Consider the following 15,718-nt stretch of genomic DNA (forward strand, 5'->3'; position numbering starts at 1 on the left):
TCCCCCTCCAACTTCTATGAAACGGACCAGAAGTGTAACGGCCAAAGGAGCGGCACTGGAGCAACGGGAGAAGCGAGGGAAAGAAAACAAAATGGCGGCGGCCAGGGACAAAGGGGAGCTGCAGGAGTTCATCAAGCGTTGCTTCGAGGAGCAGCGTGAGGAGATGCGCAAGGAGACGTTGGCGCCTATGCTTTCGGCAATTGAAGGACTCGGGATCACCCAGAAGGCCCACGAAGCTAAGATCCAGGAGGTACAGAAAAGAGTCAGTCAGAACGAGGACAAGCTCGTGGGCCTGGCGGTGAGAGTGGAGCAGATCGAGGCGCTACATAAGAGGTGGGCGGGAAGACTCGAAGACCTGGAGAACAGGTTGAGGAGAAAGAATCTGCGAATCCTGGGTCTCCCTGAGGGAGTGGAGGGGGCCGATGCCGGGGCATACGCGAGCACGATGCTCGAGGCGATGATGGGCACGAAGGCCCCTTCGAGGCCGCTGGAGTTGGACAGGGCACATCGGGTGCTGGCGAAGAAGCCCCAGGCAAATGAGCCGCCAAGGGCGATGGTGGTGAGGTTCCACCGGTTCACGGACAGAGAGTGGGTCCTGAGATGGGCCAAGAAGGAGCGGAGCAGTAAGTGGGACAATGCAGAGATCCGAAATTACCCGGACTGAAGCACGGAGGTTGCAAAGCGGAGAGCGTGTTTCAACCGGGCCAAAGCGGCGTTGTACCGGAAAGAAGTGAAATTCGGAATGCTGCAGCCAGCGCGACTGTGGGTCATATAAAAGGGCCAACACTATTACTTCAAAACGCCTGAAGAGGCGTGGACCTTTGTACAAGCCGAAGAGTTTGACTCTAACTGAGGGTTTTGAGGGTGGGGGTATGTTTGAGGTTTGATGTGTGATGGTTGTTGTATATAGGGGGTCAATCACGCGCAGGAAATGTTACATGGGCTGGGGGAGAGAGACAAGGCCGCGACAGGAGCTGCGTCACAGGGGGTGGAGCGGGCTTTGGAAAGCGCGGGGTTTTTTCCCGCGCGCGGGAAGAAAGGCGGGAAGGGGAACGAAGGAATGCATATTGATTGGGAGACTCCCACACGGGGAGGTCAATGGGACGGCGGGGGAAGCCGGGGTCAGCAGGCGTCAGCTGACTTACGGGAGTGACATGGGGGGAGCAAAAAAGCTAGACAGGGGTCTAGCGGAGGGGGGGGGGGGAAGGGCAGGGTTACTGCTGCACTGGCCGAAAGGGAATGGGACACAGAAGAGGTGGTCGGAACGGGGGTCCCCTGTCTGGGGGACTGGAGGGTGAGGGAGGCGTGGACACGGGACTGGCCCAGAAAAGGAGATGGCTAGTCGGCGGGGCGTGGGGGGGGGGGGGGGGGGGGGGGGGTGAGAGCCCTCCAATCCGGCTGATAACGTGGAATGTGAGGGGCCTGAATGGGCCGGTGAAGAGGGCTCGAGTGTTCGCGCACTTAAAGGGACTGAAGGCGGAGGTGGCCATGCTCCAAGAGACACACCTGAAGGTGGCGGACCAGGTCAGGCTAAGAAAGGGATGGGGAGGACAGGTATTCCACTCGGGACTGGACGCGAAGAATAGAGGGGTGGCAATATTGGTGGGAAATCGGGTGTCATTTGAGGCCAAGACTATTGTAGCGGACAATGGAGGGCGATATGTAATGGTGAGCGGTAGGCTGCAAGGGACGTGGGTGGTGTTGGTAAACGTATACGCCCCGAACTGGGATGATGCAGGATTCATATTTGAAGCGCATGTTGGGGCGCATTCCGGACCTGGAGATAGGAGGCCTGATAATGGGAGGGGACTTCAATACAGTGTTGGATCCAGTACTGGACCGCTCCAAATCAAGGACTGGAAAGAGGCCGGCGGCGGCCAAGGTACTTAAGGGGTTTATGGATCAGATGGGGGGAGTGGACTCATGCCGGTTTGCAAGGCCGCAGGCCAGGGAATTTTCTTTCTTCTCCCATGTACACAAAGCCTACTCCCGGATATTTTCTTTGTTCTGGGTAGGGCGCTCATCCAGAGGGTGGAGGGGACGGAGTATTCGGCCATAGCTGTTTCGGACCATGCCCCGCACTGGGTGGAACTGGAGCTGGGAGTGGAGAGGGACCAACGCCCGTTGTGGCGGCTGGATGTGGGACTGCTGGCGGACGAGGGGGTGTGTGGGAAGGTGAGGGGGTGTATCGAAAGGTACTTGGAGGCCAACGACAACGGGGAGGTGCAAGTGGGGGTGGTATGGGAGGCGTTGAAGGCGGTGATCAGGGGAGAGCTAATCTCCATTAGGGCTCATAGGGAGAAGACGGAGGGTATGGAAAGGGAGAGGTTAGTGGGGGAGATTTTGAGAGTGGACAGGAGATACGCAGAGGCCCCTGAGGAATGATTACTTGGGGAAAGACGACGGCTCCAGACGGAGTTTGACCTGTTGACCACAGGGAAGGCGGAGGCACAGTGGAGGAAAGGGCAGGGGGCGACCTACGAGTATGGGGAAAAGGCTAGTCGGATGCTGGCCCACCAGCTCCGTAAGAGGATGGCAGCGAGGGAAATAGGGGGAGTCAAAGATGGAAGGGGAGCCACGGTTCGGAGTGCGACGAAAATAAACGAGGTATTTAAGGCCTTTTATGAAGAGCTGTACAGATCCCAGCCCCCAGCGGGGGAAGAGGGGATGAGACGATTCCTAGATCAACTGAGATTCCCGACGGTAGAGGAGCAAGAGGTGGCTGGCTTGGGGGCACCAATTGGGTTGGAGGAGCTGAGCAAGGGTTTGGGGAGCATGCAGGCGGGGAAGGCCCCGGGACCGGACGGATTCCCGGTGGAGTTCTACAGGAAGTACGTAGACCTGTTGGCCCCGCTACTGGTGAGGACCTTTAATGAGGCAAGAGAGGAGGGGACCCTGCCCCCGACAATGTCGGAAGCGACAATTTCTTTGATCCTAAAGCGGGACAAGGACCCACTGCAACGTGGATCGTACAGGCCGATCTCGCTCCTCAATGTGGATGCAAAGTTGCTGGCAAAAGTGCTGGCCACGAGGATCGAGGACTGTGTCCTGGGGGTAATCCACGAGGACCAGACGGGATTTGTAAAGGGCAGGCAACTAAACACCAATGTGCGGCACCAAGGTGCGGCACACCGATCTTAAACGTGATAATGATGCCATCGGAGGAGGGAGAGGCGGAGATAGTGGCAGCTATGGACGCGGAGAAGGCCTTTGACCGAGTAGAGTGGGAGTACCTCTGGGAGGTGCTGCGTAGGTTTGGGTTCGGGGGAGGGTTTATCAGTTGGGTTAAGCTCCTTTACAGAGCCCCGATAGCGAGTGTAGTGACGAACCGGTGGAGGTCGGAGTACTTTCGACTGTACCGAGGGACGAGGCAGGGGTGCCCCCTGTCCCCCCTGTTGTTCGCATTGGTGATCAAACCATTGGCCATGTCATTGAGGGAGTCTAATAAATGGAGGGGGGTGGTCCGAGGGGGAGAGGAGCATCGGGTGTCTCTATATGCAGATGACCTGTTGCTGTACGTGGTGGATCCAATGGAGGGGATGGTGGAGGTCATGCAGACTCTAAGGGAGTTTGGGGAGTTTTCGGGCTATAAGCTCAATGTAGGGAAGAGTGAGCTCTTTGTATTACAGGCGGGGGACCAAGAAAGAGGGATCGGGGACCTACCGCTGAGGAGGGCGGAGGGGAGCTTTCGGTATCTGGGGATCCAGATAGCCAGGAGTTGGGGGACCCTACATAAACTGAATCTGATGAGGTTGGTGGAGCAAATGGAGGAGGATTTCAAAAGATGGGACATGCTACCGCTCTCGCTGGTGGGTAGAGTGCAGTCGGTCAAAATGGTGGTCCTTCCGAGGTTTCTGTTTGTGTTTCAGTGCCTTCCCATCGTGATCACTAAGGCCTTTTTTAAGAGAGTAGGCAGGAGTATTATGGGGTTTGTGTGGGCGAATAAGACCCCGAGAGTAAGAAGAGGGTTCCTGGAACGTAGTAGGGACCGAGGAAGGTTGGTGCTGCCAGACCTGGGGAGCTACTACTGGGCAGCAAATGTGGCGATGATCCGCAAGTGGGTTATGGAGGGAGAGGGGGCGGCATGGAAAAGGATGGAGATGGCGTCCTGTAAAGGAACGAGCCTGGGGGCGTTGGTGACGGCACCGCTGCCGCTCTCGCCGACAAAGTATACCACGAGCCCGGTGGTGGAGGCAACGCTAAGTATCTGGGGCCAGTGGAGACGGCACCGGGGTGCAATGGGAGCATCGGTGGTCCCCGATCAGGGGTAACCACCGGTTTGTCCCGGGGAAGATGGACGGGGGGTTCCAGGGCTGGCACAGGGTGGGGATTGGAAGAATGGGGGACCTGTTCATCGACGGGACGTTTGCGAGCCGAGGGGCACTGGAGAAGTTTGAGTTACCCCCGGGAAATGCCTTTAGATATATGCAGGGGAGGGCTTTTGTGAGGCGACAGGTGAGGGAATTCCCGTTGCTCCCGGCACAAGAAGTCCAAGATAGGGTGACCTCGGGTGTATGGGTCGGGGAGGGCAAGGTGTCACAAATACACCAGGAGTTGAAAGAGGGGGGAGCGCTGGTAGAAGAGTTGAAGGGTAAATGGGAGGAGGAGCTGGGAGAGGAGATCGAGGAAGGTCTGTGGGCTGATGCCCTAGATAGGGTTAATTCCTCCTCCTCGTGTGCCAGGCTCAGCCTGATATAATTTAAGGTGGTCCACATAGCGCACTTGACGGGGGCGAGGTTGAGTAGGTTCTTTGGGGTGGAGGACAGATGTGGAAGGTGCTCAGGGAGCCCGGCTAACCATGTCCATATGTTTTGGTCATGCCCGGCACTGGAGGGGTTCTGGAGAGGAGTGGCGGGAGCAATATCTCAGGTGGTGAAAGTCCGGGTCAAGACAAGCTGGGGGCTAGCAATATTTGGAGTAGTGGACGAACCGGGAGTGCAGGAGGCGAAAGAGGCCGGCATTCTGGCCTTTACGTCCCTAGTAGCCTGGCGAAGGATCTTGCTAACGTGGAAGGAGGCGAAGCCCCCCAGCCTGGAGAAATGATATGGCTGGGTTCATAAAGTTGGAGAGGATTAAGTTCACCTTGAGAGGGTCTGCGCAGGGGTTCTACAGGCGGTGGCAACCGTTCCTAGACTATCTCGGAGCGTTAGAGGAAGGTCGGTCAGCAGCAGCAGCAACCTGGGGGGGGGGGGGGGGGGAAAGAGGCGGGGCGGGGGGGGGACTGCCTGGGAGGGTGGATGAGCAAGGGATAACATGAAGGGTTGGGGAAACTGGCACGTACGGGAGAGGGCCAGTGTATAAAGCTGTGTAAACATATCATTTTGCCATGTATATATCTTGCTCTGCGCGATTTCTCGTTTTTTTTGTTACGAGGGGGGGGGGGGGGGGGGGGGGGGGTTTATTGTTTGTAAGGGAGACAAATTGTGTTAAAAAACTTTAATATATATTTTTTTAAAAAAGAACAATGTGAACTTCCAGAGGGACAAAACAAGTTTTCAATTTCATTATGGTGCTCAGATCTACAATAAATTCCACAACATTGGTGTTCAATTCTGGGCACCACGATGCAAAAAAGGATATCAGGAGCTTAGAGCAGATGTAGTAGACATTTGCTAGAATACGTCTGAGGATCCTGGGATTATATTCATTGGAGTTTAGGAGGTTGAGGGGAGATCTAATAGAAACTTACAAGATAATGAATGGCTTAGATAGGGTGGACGTAGGGAAGTTGTTTCCATTAGCAGGGGAGACTAGGACCCGGGGGCACAGCCTTAGAATAAAAGGGAGTCACTTTAGAACAGAGACGAGGAGAAATTTCTTCAGCCAGAGAGTGGTGGGTCTGTGGAATTCATTGCCACAGAGGGCGGTGGAGGCCGGGACGTTGAGTGTCTTTAAGACAGAAGTTGATAAATTCTTGATTTCTCGAGGAATTAAGGGCTATGGAGAGAGAGCGGGTAAATGGAGTTGAAATCAGCCATGATTGAATGGTGGAGTGGACTCGATGGGCCGAATGGCCTTACTTCCGCTCCTATGTCTTATGGTCTTAATATTACTACAGATGGAAGCTTAACCTGTGCGGAGAGACTGAAAAAGCTGAAGTTCTCCTTAGAGCAGACAAGGTTAAGAGGAAATTTGATTGCGGTTTCGAAAAAAAACGCAAAAGGATCAATAGCAAGTACCAGACGACACATATTTCAGATGTCAGGCATAAGAACCAGTGGTGATATGTATAAGAACCAGAGGCGACATTCATAAATAAACTGGATAAATACCTGAAGGTAATAAAAACAGATCAACAGGGAAAGAGCCAGGGAGTGGAACTAACTGGATGGCTCATTCAAAGAATTGGCATAGATGGGATGAACCAAGTGGCCTCTTTTTGTGCTGTGTCATTCAATGATTCTGTGAATCAGATGGTGCAGAATTTTGAACAGATATGCATCCACTATTTGCTATAAGGGATCCAAATGTGGATAACTTGACAGAATATGCATGCGCACCTTGTGCTTTGATGCGTTTGGTTCCAATTCTCATTTCTAAGCAACCATTCTATGCTGCATGTCAAAAAGCAATTCCATTCCTGCTTTCCTCTCCTGAAGGTGGTAAATCATACTGGGCTAGAGTTTTGTAAGGTTCCATCTGCCTGCTCTGACCATTCTTTTGAGAGTCTATATAAAGAATGCCATTCATGCTCTTCATTCATGGGGAACATCATAACACGCTACTCAGCAATCATAAATATGGCCCCATAGCAATCTTTTCCTCTTTGCGAAAATGTAGTGTCCCTACCATTACTGTGACTGATATTGACCGACTTAAAACAGCAACCGAGGATCATGCTTCCTCAGTCTATATTTCAGTTCCACAATGAAAACTGCTTTCAGCAACTGAGTCTTAGGGTAGAACTCAATGTTCACTATTTTAATGAAGCTCCATGCTTAGCTACTTCCACTTGTTTTTAGGATATCCATGAAGGAGCAGGAATTAAACCGGATTACAGGGATCCAAAACATTCTGATAGCTAGATGGTGCATGAATATGCCTCAGAGGCTCACCTAGTATTCTTATGTGGAGAGAGAACAGCCAAGTGCATGAATTGTCTCCTAACCTTGGCTGATGTAAATCCAGCACAGACCAGGACTGAACTGATATTTCAATTTCACATTGCCTTCTGCCAAGGCTGGTAGACCCCACCAATCAACAATTTGTTGGTTTAGAGGTATGATTCTCACTTTACGATTGTTGGTTAAAATGCTTGAGGATGTGGTTCAAATTCTTGGATGTATCCCAAAATCTTCCAAAAATAGGGGAGAATTTTTAAAACAGCAAGTTATGATCTGGAATGCACTGCCTTAAAGGGCTTTAAAAGCAAATTCAATATCTATGTTTAAAATGGAACTCAAAATACATTTTATTTTAAAATGAAATTAGAGGTTATGGGGTAAGAGGTGATTGGGAGTAATTGAATTGTGCTTCCAAAAGGACTCACGAAAAGTACAATAAGCCAAAAAGCCTGTTCGATTTTACGAAGTGCAATGCAGGAAAATTATATTCAGAGTTCAATAAAAATTCCCTAAATACGAAGTCAAAACAAAATATAGGGCGCGATCTTCCCAAAAGGGATCAAAGTCCCCTCCGAGCGTGTTTAGCCACGTTTCCTGGCACTCGCAGTGCTGAGAAACACATGGTTATTCAACGCTACTCATGTTGAATAAGGGGCCTAAACGGGGAATGAGCGGCCGAGGCCGCACATAGCCCCATTTTTTACAACGGGAAACTCTGCTCGCCAGAACTCCCCATTGTAGCGCGAGATCGGAACACCATTTTTAAATGATGTACCAATCTCCGAGGCCCACAAGAAAAATACCCGACCGCCCCCCAGCCCAAATGCAACATGGGAGGGTCCCCGGCATCCCCCAATACCTATGGTGGGCAATCCCGACCCAATTGCACGGCGCAAAAAAATGCCAGCTTGGCACCGTGGCAGTGCGAATCTGGTACGTGGCAGTGCCCCTGGCCGCAGCAAGATGCTTTTCCAGTGCAGCGTGGCCAGCCGATCGCACCCATAATCTCCATTCACAAAGGATTTTAATAGCTAACTAGAATATGTCGAAAAATATGGAATTCTCCACTTTAGTCGGAGGAACAGATGTGAAGAATATTTCTTAAATGGTGAGAGATTACAAAGTGTAGATGTACAAAGAAACTTGTGTGTCCTCGTCAAGATGTCACTGAAAGCTATCATGCAGGTGCAGCAAACAATTAAGAAGGCTAATGGTATGTTAGCCTTTATCACAAGAGGAATTCATAGAAAGAAATCATAGAATTCCTACAGTGCAGAAGGAGACCATTCGGTCATTGAGTCTGCACTGACCCTCTGAAAGAGCACCCTTACCTAGGCCCACTCCCTTGTAACTCCATCTAACTGTTGAACACCAAGGGACAATTTGGCATGGCCAATCCACCTTACCTGTACATCTTTGGACTGTGGGAGGAAACCAGAACACCCGGAGGAAACCCACACAGACACGGGGAGACTGTGCCAACTCCACACAGTTACCCAAGGCCAGAATTGAACCCGGATCCCTGGCGCTGTAAGGCAGCAGTGCTAACTACTGTGCCACCCCAGTACAAATGTAGCAAGTATAGAACCTTGGTTAGGTCAGGTTACATCTGGAGTACTGTGCGCAGTTTTGCTTCCCTTACCTTAGAAAGGATATTACTGCCATAGAGAGTGTGCATGTTCACCAGACGTATTCCTGGGATTGCAGACTGTCTTATGAAGAGAGAGATTGAGGAAACTGGGCCTGTATTGTCTACCATTTCAAAGAATGAGAGGTGATCTCACTGAAAGCTACAAAATACTTGAAGGGATAGACAAGATAGATGAGGGAAGATGCTTCCACTGGTTGGGGAGTCTAGACCACAGGACACAATTTCAAAATTCAAGCCACTTAGGACTGAGATCAGGAGAATTTTGTTATACAGAAGATTGTAAATCTTTAGAGTTCTCTACCCCAGAGGATTGATGGAGTTCAGTCATTAGCTTTGATTAAAGCAGAGATTGACAGATTTTTTAAATGTCAATGACAAAAAGGGATATGGCAATTGTGTGGCGGAAAAGGCACTGAAGTAGATGATCAGCCATGATCATATTGAATGACAGAGTAAGTTTGATGTTCCACTCCTTTGCAGGCCAAAATATCATTGACCTTTAAGTCACCAGGCTCTATATTTCTAACTCTGTCCTATGGTGAATTCCTTTCAGCTCATTCCAACTTGCTTGAAAAATTAAACTGGAGAATGATGCACAAGATTAACTGCTTGGGGTTACTGTTGTCTTTACCACTGGGCCAGCAAATCAGTGAAGTGAATGGGCTGCCTGTTATAGAGCACAGTGAAAAGGAAAACAAAATGGGTCTATAACAGTCATGGGATCTGCTTTGTTAGTTCATCAACCAAATGATGAAGTTGAAAACTACACTCTGTCAAGGTCTTGGAAAAGGATGCAGGGATGTTTCCCAGAATTATATCTGGGATAAGAGACTTTGATGACATCAAAATCAATGAGAATAAATGTTACAGTTAGATAAAAGGGAAAGTGGGTGGTCAAGAGCAATGTAGGCGCACTGAAAGCTGAAAATGGAGATATTGGGCGAGATTCTCCACTCCCACGCCGGTTGGGAGAATCGCCTGGGCCACCAAAATTTCCCGGGATGCTGGTCCGACACCCTCCCGCGATTCTCCCAAGCGGCGGGAACGGCCTGGTCAAGTTTCGCGGGCCGGAGAATCGCCGGAGACACACAGAATGACGATTCTCCGGCACCCCCGCTATTCTGAGGCCCGGATAGGCCGAGCGGCCAGGCCAAAACGGCGGGTTCCCCCCGGCGCCATCCACACCTGGTCGCTGCCGTCGTGAGTGGTGCGTGAACTCTGGGGGGGGGGGGGGGGGGGGGGGGGGGCCTGCGGGGGGGCCCTGCACCAGGGGGTACCTCAAATGTGGGGTGGCCCGCGATCGGTGCCCACCGATCGTTGGGCTGTCCTCTCTGAAGGAGCACCTCCTTCCTTCCGCGGCCCCGTAAGATCCGTCCGCCACCTTCTTGCGGGGCGGACCTCGAGAGGACGGCAACCACGCATGCGCGGGTTGGCCCAGGCCAACCCGCGCATGCGTGGATGACGCCCGTTATGCGCCGCCGCCTTTACGTGGGCGACAAGGCCTGGCGCGTGTAGATGACGCGGCCCCGATCCTGGCCCATTGTCAGGTCCTGAATCGGTCGGGATCGGGGCCGTTTCGCGCTGCCGTGATCCTCGACGGCGTTCACGACGGCTCGGGAGTGGAGAATCCCGCCCAATGTCATTAATGGGGAAATGGATCTTTCGTTGGCGGGGGGGGGGGGGGGGGGGGGGGGGGGTTATCTGGGGGGCATTTGAGCAAGAAAACACATGAATGATCCGGAAAACTGACATGTACGGGAGGAATCCAATGTACAAAGTTCTGTATCATATTGATTTGCCATGTTCATGTCTTGCTATGCGAGCTTTCTTTCTTTTTGTTAGGGGGGGGGTTTGTTTGTAAGGTTGAAAATTTTATTTAAAAATTCTTAATAAACATAATTTTTTTTTTTAAATGGGGAAATGGCAGACATATTGAACAATTAACTTGGTTTTTACAGGTGAAAAGGAGATTAACTTGTCCGAAGTTCCAAAAAATTTGATAGTTGATAGAGGGTAAGGACTTAATACAATTAAAGCAAGTACAGTATCAGTGACTAGGAAATGAATGGAACTAGAGTGACAAATCCCCAGGACCCGATTGTTTCTATCCAAGTGTGTTAAAGGAAGTAGGGGAGCACACTGTAGATAGATGCCCCAACTATAATCCTTCAGAGTTCCCTAGTTTGAAGTGTAGTCCGTCTGGGTTGGAAAATTGCACGTCACTCCATTTTTAAAAAAAAATTATTTTTATTCAGATTTTTATCAAAACAAAATTTTTTACATAACCATTAACAGCATTTAACAAAACAAGGTGAACGTTAACATTATATAAAGAAGGATGACTTCCGGGTGCGGCGATGACCAGCTGAGTCGCACGTTTCGGCAGCTCCCTGTGAAACGGACTTTTGGGCTCTTGATAGGAGCCCCAACGGCAATTTTAACGGCTGAAAACACCGTGCGGTAAACCAGAAGGGTGTTCCCCCTGGACACGGATGGAAAAAGGAGAGGAAAGTGGCCGGATTGCAGCGGATCCTTTGGAACAACGGCAAGGAAGGCAAGCAGAAACCAAGATGGCGTCGGAAGGTGGCAGTTTCATATGGGGCCCTGAACAACAAGAGTTTTTGAAACGCTGCGTGGAGGAGATAAAAAAGGAAATGAAGAAAGAGTTGTTGGCCCCGATACTACAGGCGATTGAAGGGCTGAAAGAGGAACAAAAGACCCAGGAGCAGGAGCTTCGGGTCGTGAAGGCGAAAGCAGGAGAGAATGAAAACGACATACAGGGCCTGGTGGTGAAGTCGGAGATACAGGAGGCACACCAGAAACGATCTGTGGAGAGGTTGGAGGCACTGGAAAATAACGCAAGGAGGAACAACTTGAGGATTCTTGGCCTTCCTGAAGGTTTGGAGGGGGCGGACGTCGGGGCATATGTGAGCACGATGCTGCACTCGTTAATGGGAGTGGAGGCCCCGACGGGTCCGTTGGAGGTGGAGGGAGCATACCGAGTTATGGTGCGAGGACCGAGAGCAGGAGAAGCTCCCAGAGCCATAGTGGTGAGATTTCTCCGTTTTAAGGATAGAGAAATGGTCCTTAGATGGGCGAAGAAAACTCGGTGTAGTAAATGGGAGAACGCGGTGATCCGCGTCTATCAAGATTGGAGTGCGGAGGTGGCGAGAAGGAGGGCGAGCTTTAATCGGGCCAAAGCGGTACTTCACAAAAAAAAGATAAAGTTTGGAATGCTGCAACCGGCAAGACTGTGGGTCACATATCAAGGGAGGCACCACTACTTTGAGACGGCGGATGAAGCGTGGACTTTTATTGTAGAGGAAAAATTGGAATGATTGGACTACGAAAATGAACGTTTGGACAAAGTGGTGGGACGAGTGGGGGGGGGGGGGCGAAGAGGGATTGTATGATTAATCCTGCGGTATGGTAACTTTTCTTTCTCCCACAGGTGGTGATGGGGGGAGGTGGGGAGGGAGAGGAGATGGGGCGTTGGCCATGGGAGGCGGGGCCGAGGGAGAGGCGCGGGCTTGGTTCCCGCGCTATGATAATTATGGCGGGAATAGAGAAGCAGGAAGGAGGGGGCGCCGCACGGGGCGAGCCGTGATCACGGGGGGAAGCCGAGGTCAGCCAGAGTTTGCTGACTTCTGGGAGCAACATGGGGGGAGTAATTACGCTAGCGGGGTGTCTAGCGGGGGGGGGGGGGGGGGAGGGGGGAATTACTGGGTTGCTGCTGCTGGGGAAAGGGGGGAGTGGGTGCGGGAAAGGATGGGCGGGGGGGCACCGTCTGGGAGAAATACAGCCGCGTGGGAACTGGGCGAGAAGCTGGAAAAAGATGATGGCTAACCGGCAAGGGGGGGGGGGTGGGAAGCCCCCCAACTCGGCTGATCACGTGGAACGTGAGGGGGCTTAACGGGCCGATAAAGAGGGCACGAGTACTCGCACACCTTAAGAAACTTAAAGCAGATGTGGTCATGTTACAGGAAACGCACCTGAAACTGATAGATCAGGTTAGGTTGCGCAAAGGATGGGTAGGGCAGGTGTTCCATTCGGGGCTGGATGCGAAAAACAGGGGGGTGGCTATATTAGTGGGGAAGCGGGTAATGTTCGAGGCAAAGACTATAGTGGCGGATAACGGGGGCAGATACGTGATGGTGAGTGGCAAATTACAGGGAGAGATGGTGGTGTTGGTAAACGTGTATGCCCCGAATTGGGACGATGCCAATTTTATGAGGCGAATGCTAGGACGCATCCCAGACCTAGAGACCGGAAAGCTGATAATGGGGGGAGACTTTAACACGGTGTTGGAACCAAGGCTGGATAGGTCGAAGTCCAGGACTGGTAGGAGGCCGGCAGCAGCCAAGGTGCTTAAGGATTTTATGGAGCAGATGGGAGGGGTGGACCCGTGGAGATTCAGTAGACCTAGGAGTAAGGAGTTCTCGTTTTTCTCCTATGTCCATAAAGTCTATTCACGCATAGACTTTTTTGTGTTGGGTAGGGCATTGATCCCGAGGGTGAGGGGAACGGAATATACGGCTATAGCCATTTCGGATCATGCCCCACACTGGGTAGACTTGGAGATAGGGGAGGAAACGAGAGGGCGTCCACCCTGGAGAATGGATATGGGACTAATGGCGGATGAGGGGGTGTGCTTAAGGGTGAGGGGATGCATTGAAAAGTACTTGGAACTCAATGACAATGGGGAGGTTCAGGTGGGAGTGGTCTGGGAGGCGTTGAAGGCGGTGGTTAGGGGGGAGCTGATATAAATAAGGACACATAAAGGGAAGCAGGAGAGTAAGGAACGGGAGCGGTTGTTGCAAGAACTTTTGAGGGTGGACAGACAGTATGCGGAAGCACCGGAGGAGGGACTGTATAGGGAAAGGCAAAGGTTGCATGTGGAATTTGACTTGCTGACCACAGGCACTGCAGAGGCACAATGGAGGAAGGCGCAGGGTGTACAGTATGAATATGGAGAGAAGGCGAGCAGATTGCTGGCACACCAATTGAGGAAAAGGGGAGCAGCGAGGGAAATAGGGGGGGTGAGAGACGAAGATGGAGAGACGGAGCGGGGAGCGGAGAGAGTGAATGAAGTGTTTAAGACATTTTATAAAAAATTGTATGAAGCTCAACCCCCGGATGGGAGGGAGAGAATGATGGAGTTTTTGGATCGGCTGGAAATTCCCAAGGTGGAAGAGCAGGAAAGGATGGGATTGGGAGCACAGATCACGGTAGAAGAAGTGGTGAAAGGAATTAGGAACATGCAGACGGGAAAGGCCCCGGGACTGGACGGATTCCCAGTTGAATTTTACAGAAAATATTTGGACTTGCTCGCCCCGCTACTGACGAGGACCTTCAATGAGGCAAAGGAAAGGGGACAACTGCCCCCGACTATGTCAGAAGCAACGATATCGCTTCTTTTAAAGAAGGAAAAGGATCCGCTACAATGCGGGTCCTACAGACCAATCTCCCTCCTCAATGTAGATGCCAAGGTCTTGGCCAAGGTAATGGCAATGAGAATAGAGGAATGTGTCCCGGGGGTGGTTCATGAGGACCAAACTGGGTTTGTGAAGGGGAGACAGCTGAACACGAACATACGGAGGTTGTTAAGGGTAATGATGATGGCCCCACCAGAGGGTGAAACGGAGATAGTAGTGGCGATGGATGCCGAGAAAGCATTTGATAGAGTGGAGTGGGATTATCTGTGGGAGGTGTTGAGGAGATTTGGGTTCGGAGAGGGGTATGTTAGATGGGTGCAGCTGTTGTATAGGGCCCCAGTGGCGAGTGTGGTCACGAATGGACGGGGATCGGCATATTTTCGGCTCCATAGAGGGACAAGGCAGGGATGTCCTCTGTCCCCATTACTGTTTGCACTGGCGATTGAGCCCCTGGCGATAGCGCTGAGAGGTTCCAAGGGATGGAGGGGAATACTTAGGGGAGGAGAAGAACACCGGGTATCTTTATATGCGGATGATCTGCTACTATATGTGGCGGATCCAGCGGAGGGGATGCCAGAAATAATGCGGATACTTGGGGAGTTTGGGGATTTTTCAGGGTATAAATTGAATATGGGAAAGAGTGAGCTGTTTGTGGTGCATCCAGGGGAGCAGAGTAGAGAAATAGAAGACCTACCGTTGAGGAAGGTAACAAGAGACTTTCGTTACCTGGGGATCCAGATAGCTAAGAATTGGGGCACATTGCACAGGCTAAATTTGACGCGGTTGGTGGAACAGATGGAGGAAGATTTCAAGAGATGGGACATGGTAGCATTGTCAATGGCAGGGAGGGTGCAGGCAGTTAAGATGGTGGTCCTCCCGAGATTCCTTTTTGTGTTTCAGTGTCTCCCGGTGGTGATCACGAAGGCTTTTTTCAAAAGGATAGAAAAGAGTATTATGGGCTTTGTTTGGGCCGGGAAGACTCCGAGAGTGAGGAAGGGATTCTTACAGCGTAGTAGGGATAGGGGGGGGCTGGCACTACCGAGCCTAAGTGAGTATTATTGGGCCGCTAATATTTCAATGGTGAGTAAGTGGATGGGAGAGGAGGAAGGAGCGGCGTGGAAGAGATTAGAGAGGGCGTCCTGTAGGGGGACCAGCCTGCAGGCTATGGTGACAGCCCCATTGCCGTTCTCACCAAGGAACTATACCACGAGTCCGGTGGTGGTAGCTACACTGAAGATTTGGGGACAGTGGAGACGACATAGGGGAAAGACCGGAGCACTGGGGGGGTCCCCGATAAGAAACAACCATAGGTTTGCCCCGGGGGGAATGGATGGGGGATATGGAATGTGGCAAAGAGCAGGCATAACGCAATTGAAAGATCTATTTGTGGATGGGAAGTTTGCGAGTCTGGGAGCGCTGACCGAGAAATATGGGTTGCCCCAAGGGAATGCATTCAGGTACATGCAATTGAGGGCTTTTGCGAGGCAGCAGGTGAGGGAATTCCCGCAGCTCCCGACACAAGAGGTGCAGGACAGAGTCATCTCAAAGAAATGGGTGGGGGACGGTAA

The 15,718-nt window shown here is 51.6% G+C and overlaps 1 protein-coding gene across 3 annotated transcripts in view; it reads right to left on the bottom strand.

Annotated features, from left to right (window-relative positions):
* The window catches only part of LOC140410176 (septin-2), a 260,093-nt gene that overhangs the window by 2,941 nt on the left and 241,434 nt on the right, over positions 1 to 15,718 (bottom strand). The window lies entirely within an intron of this gene.

The sequence above is a fragment of the Scyliorhinus torazame genome, chromosome 1 (assembly GCF_047496885.1).
Source record: "Scyliorhinus torazame isolate Kashiwa2021f chromosome 1, sScyTor2.1, whole genome shotgun sequence".
Classification (NCBI taxonomy): Eukaryota; Metazoa; Chordata; class Chondrichthyes; order Carcharhiniformes; family Scyliorhinidae; genus Scyliorhinus; species Scyliorhinus torazame.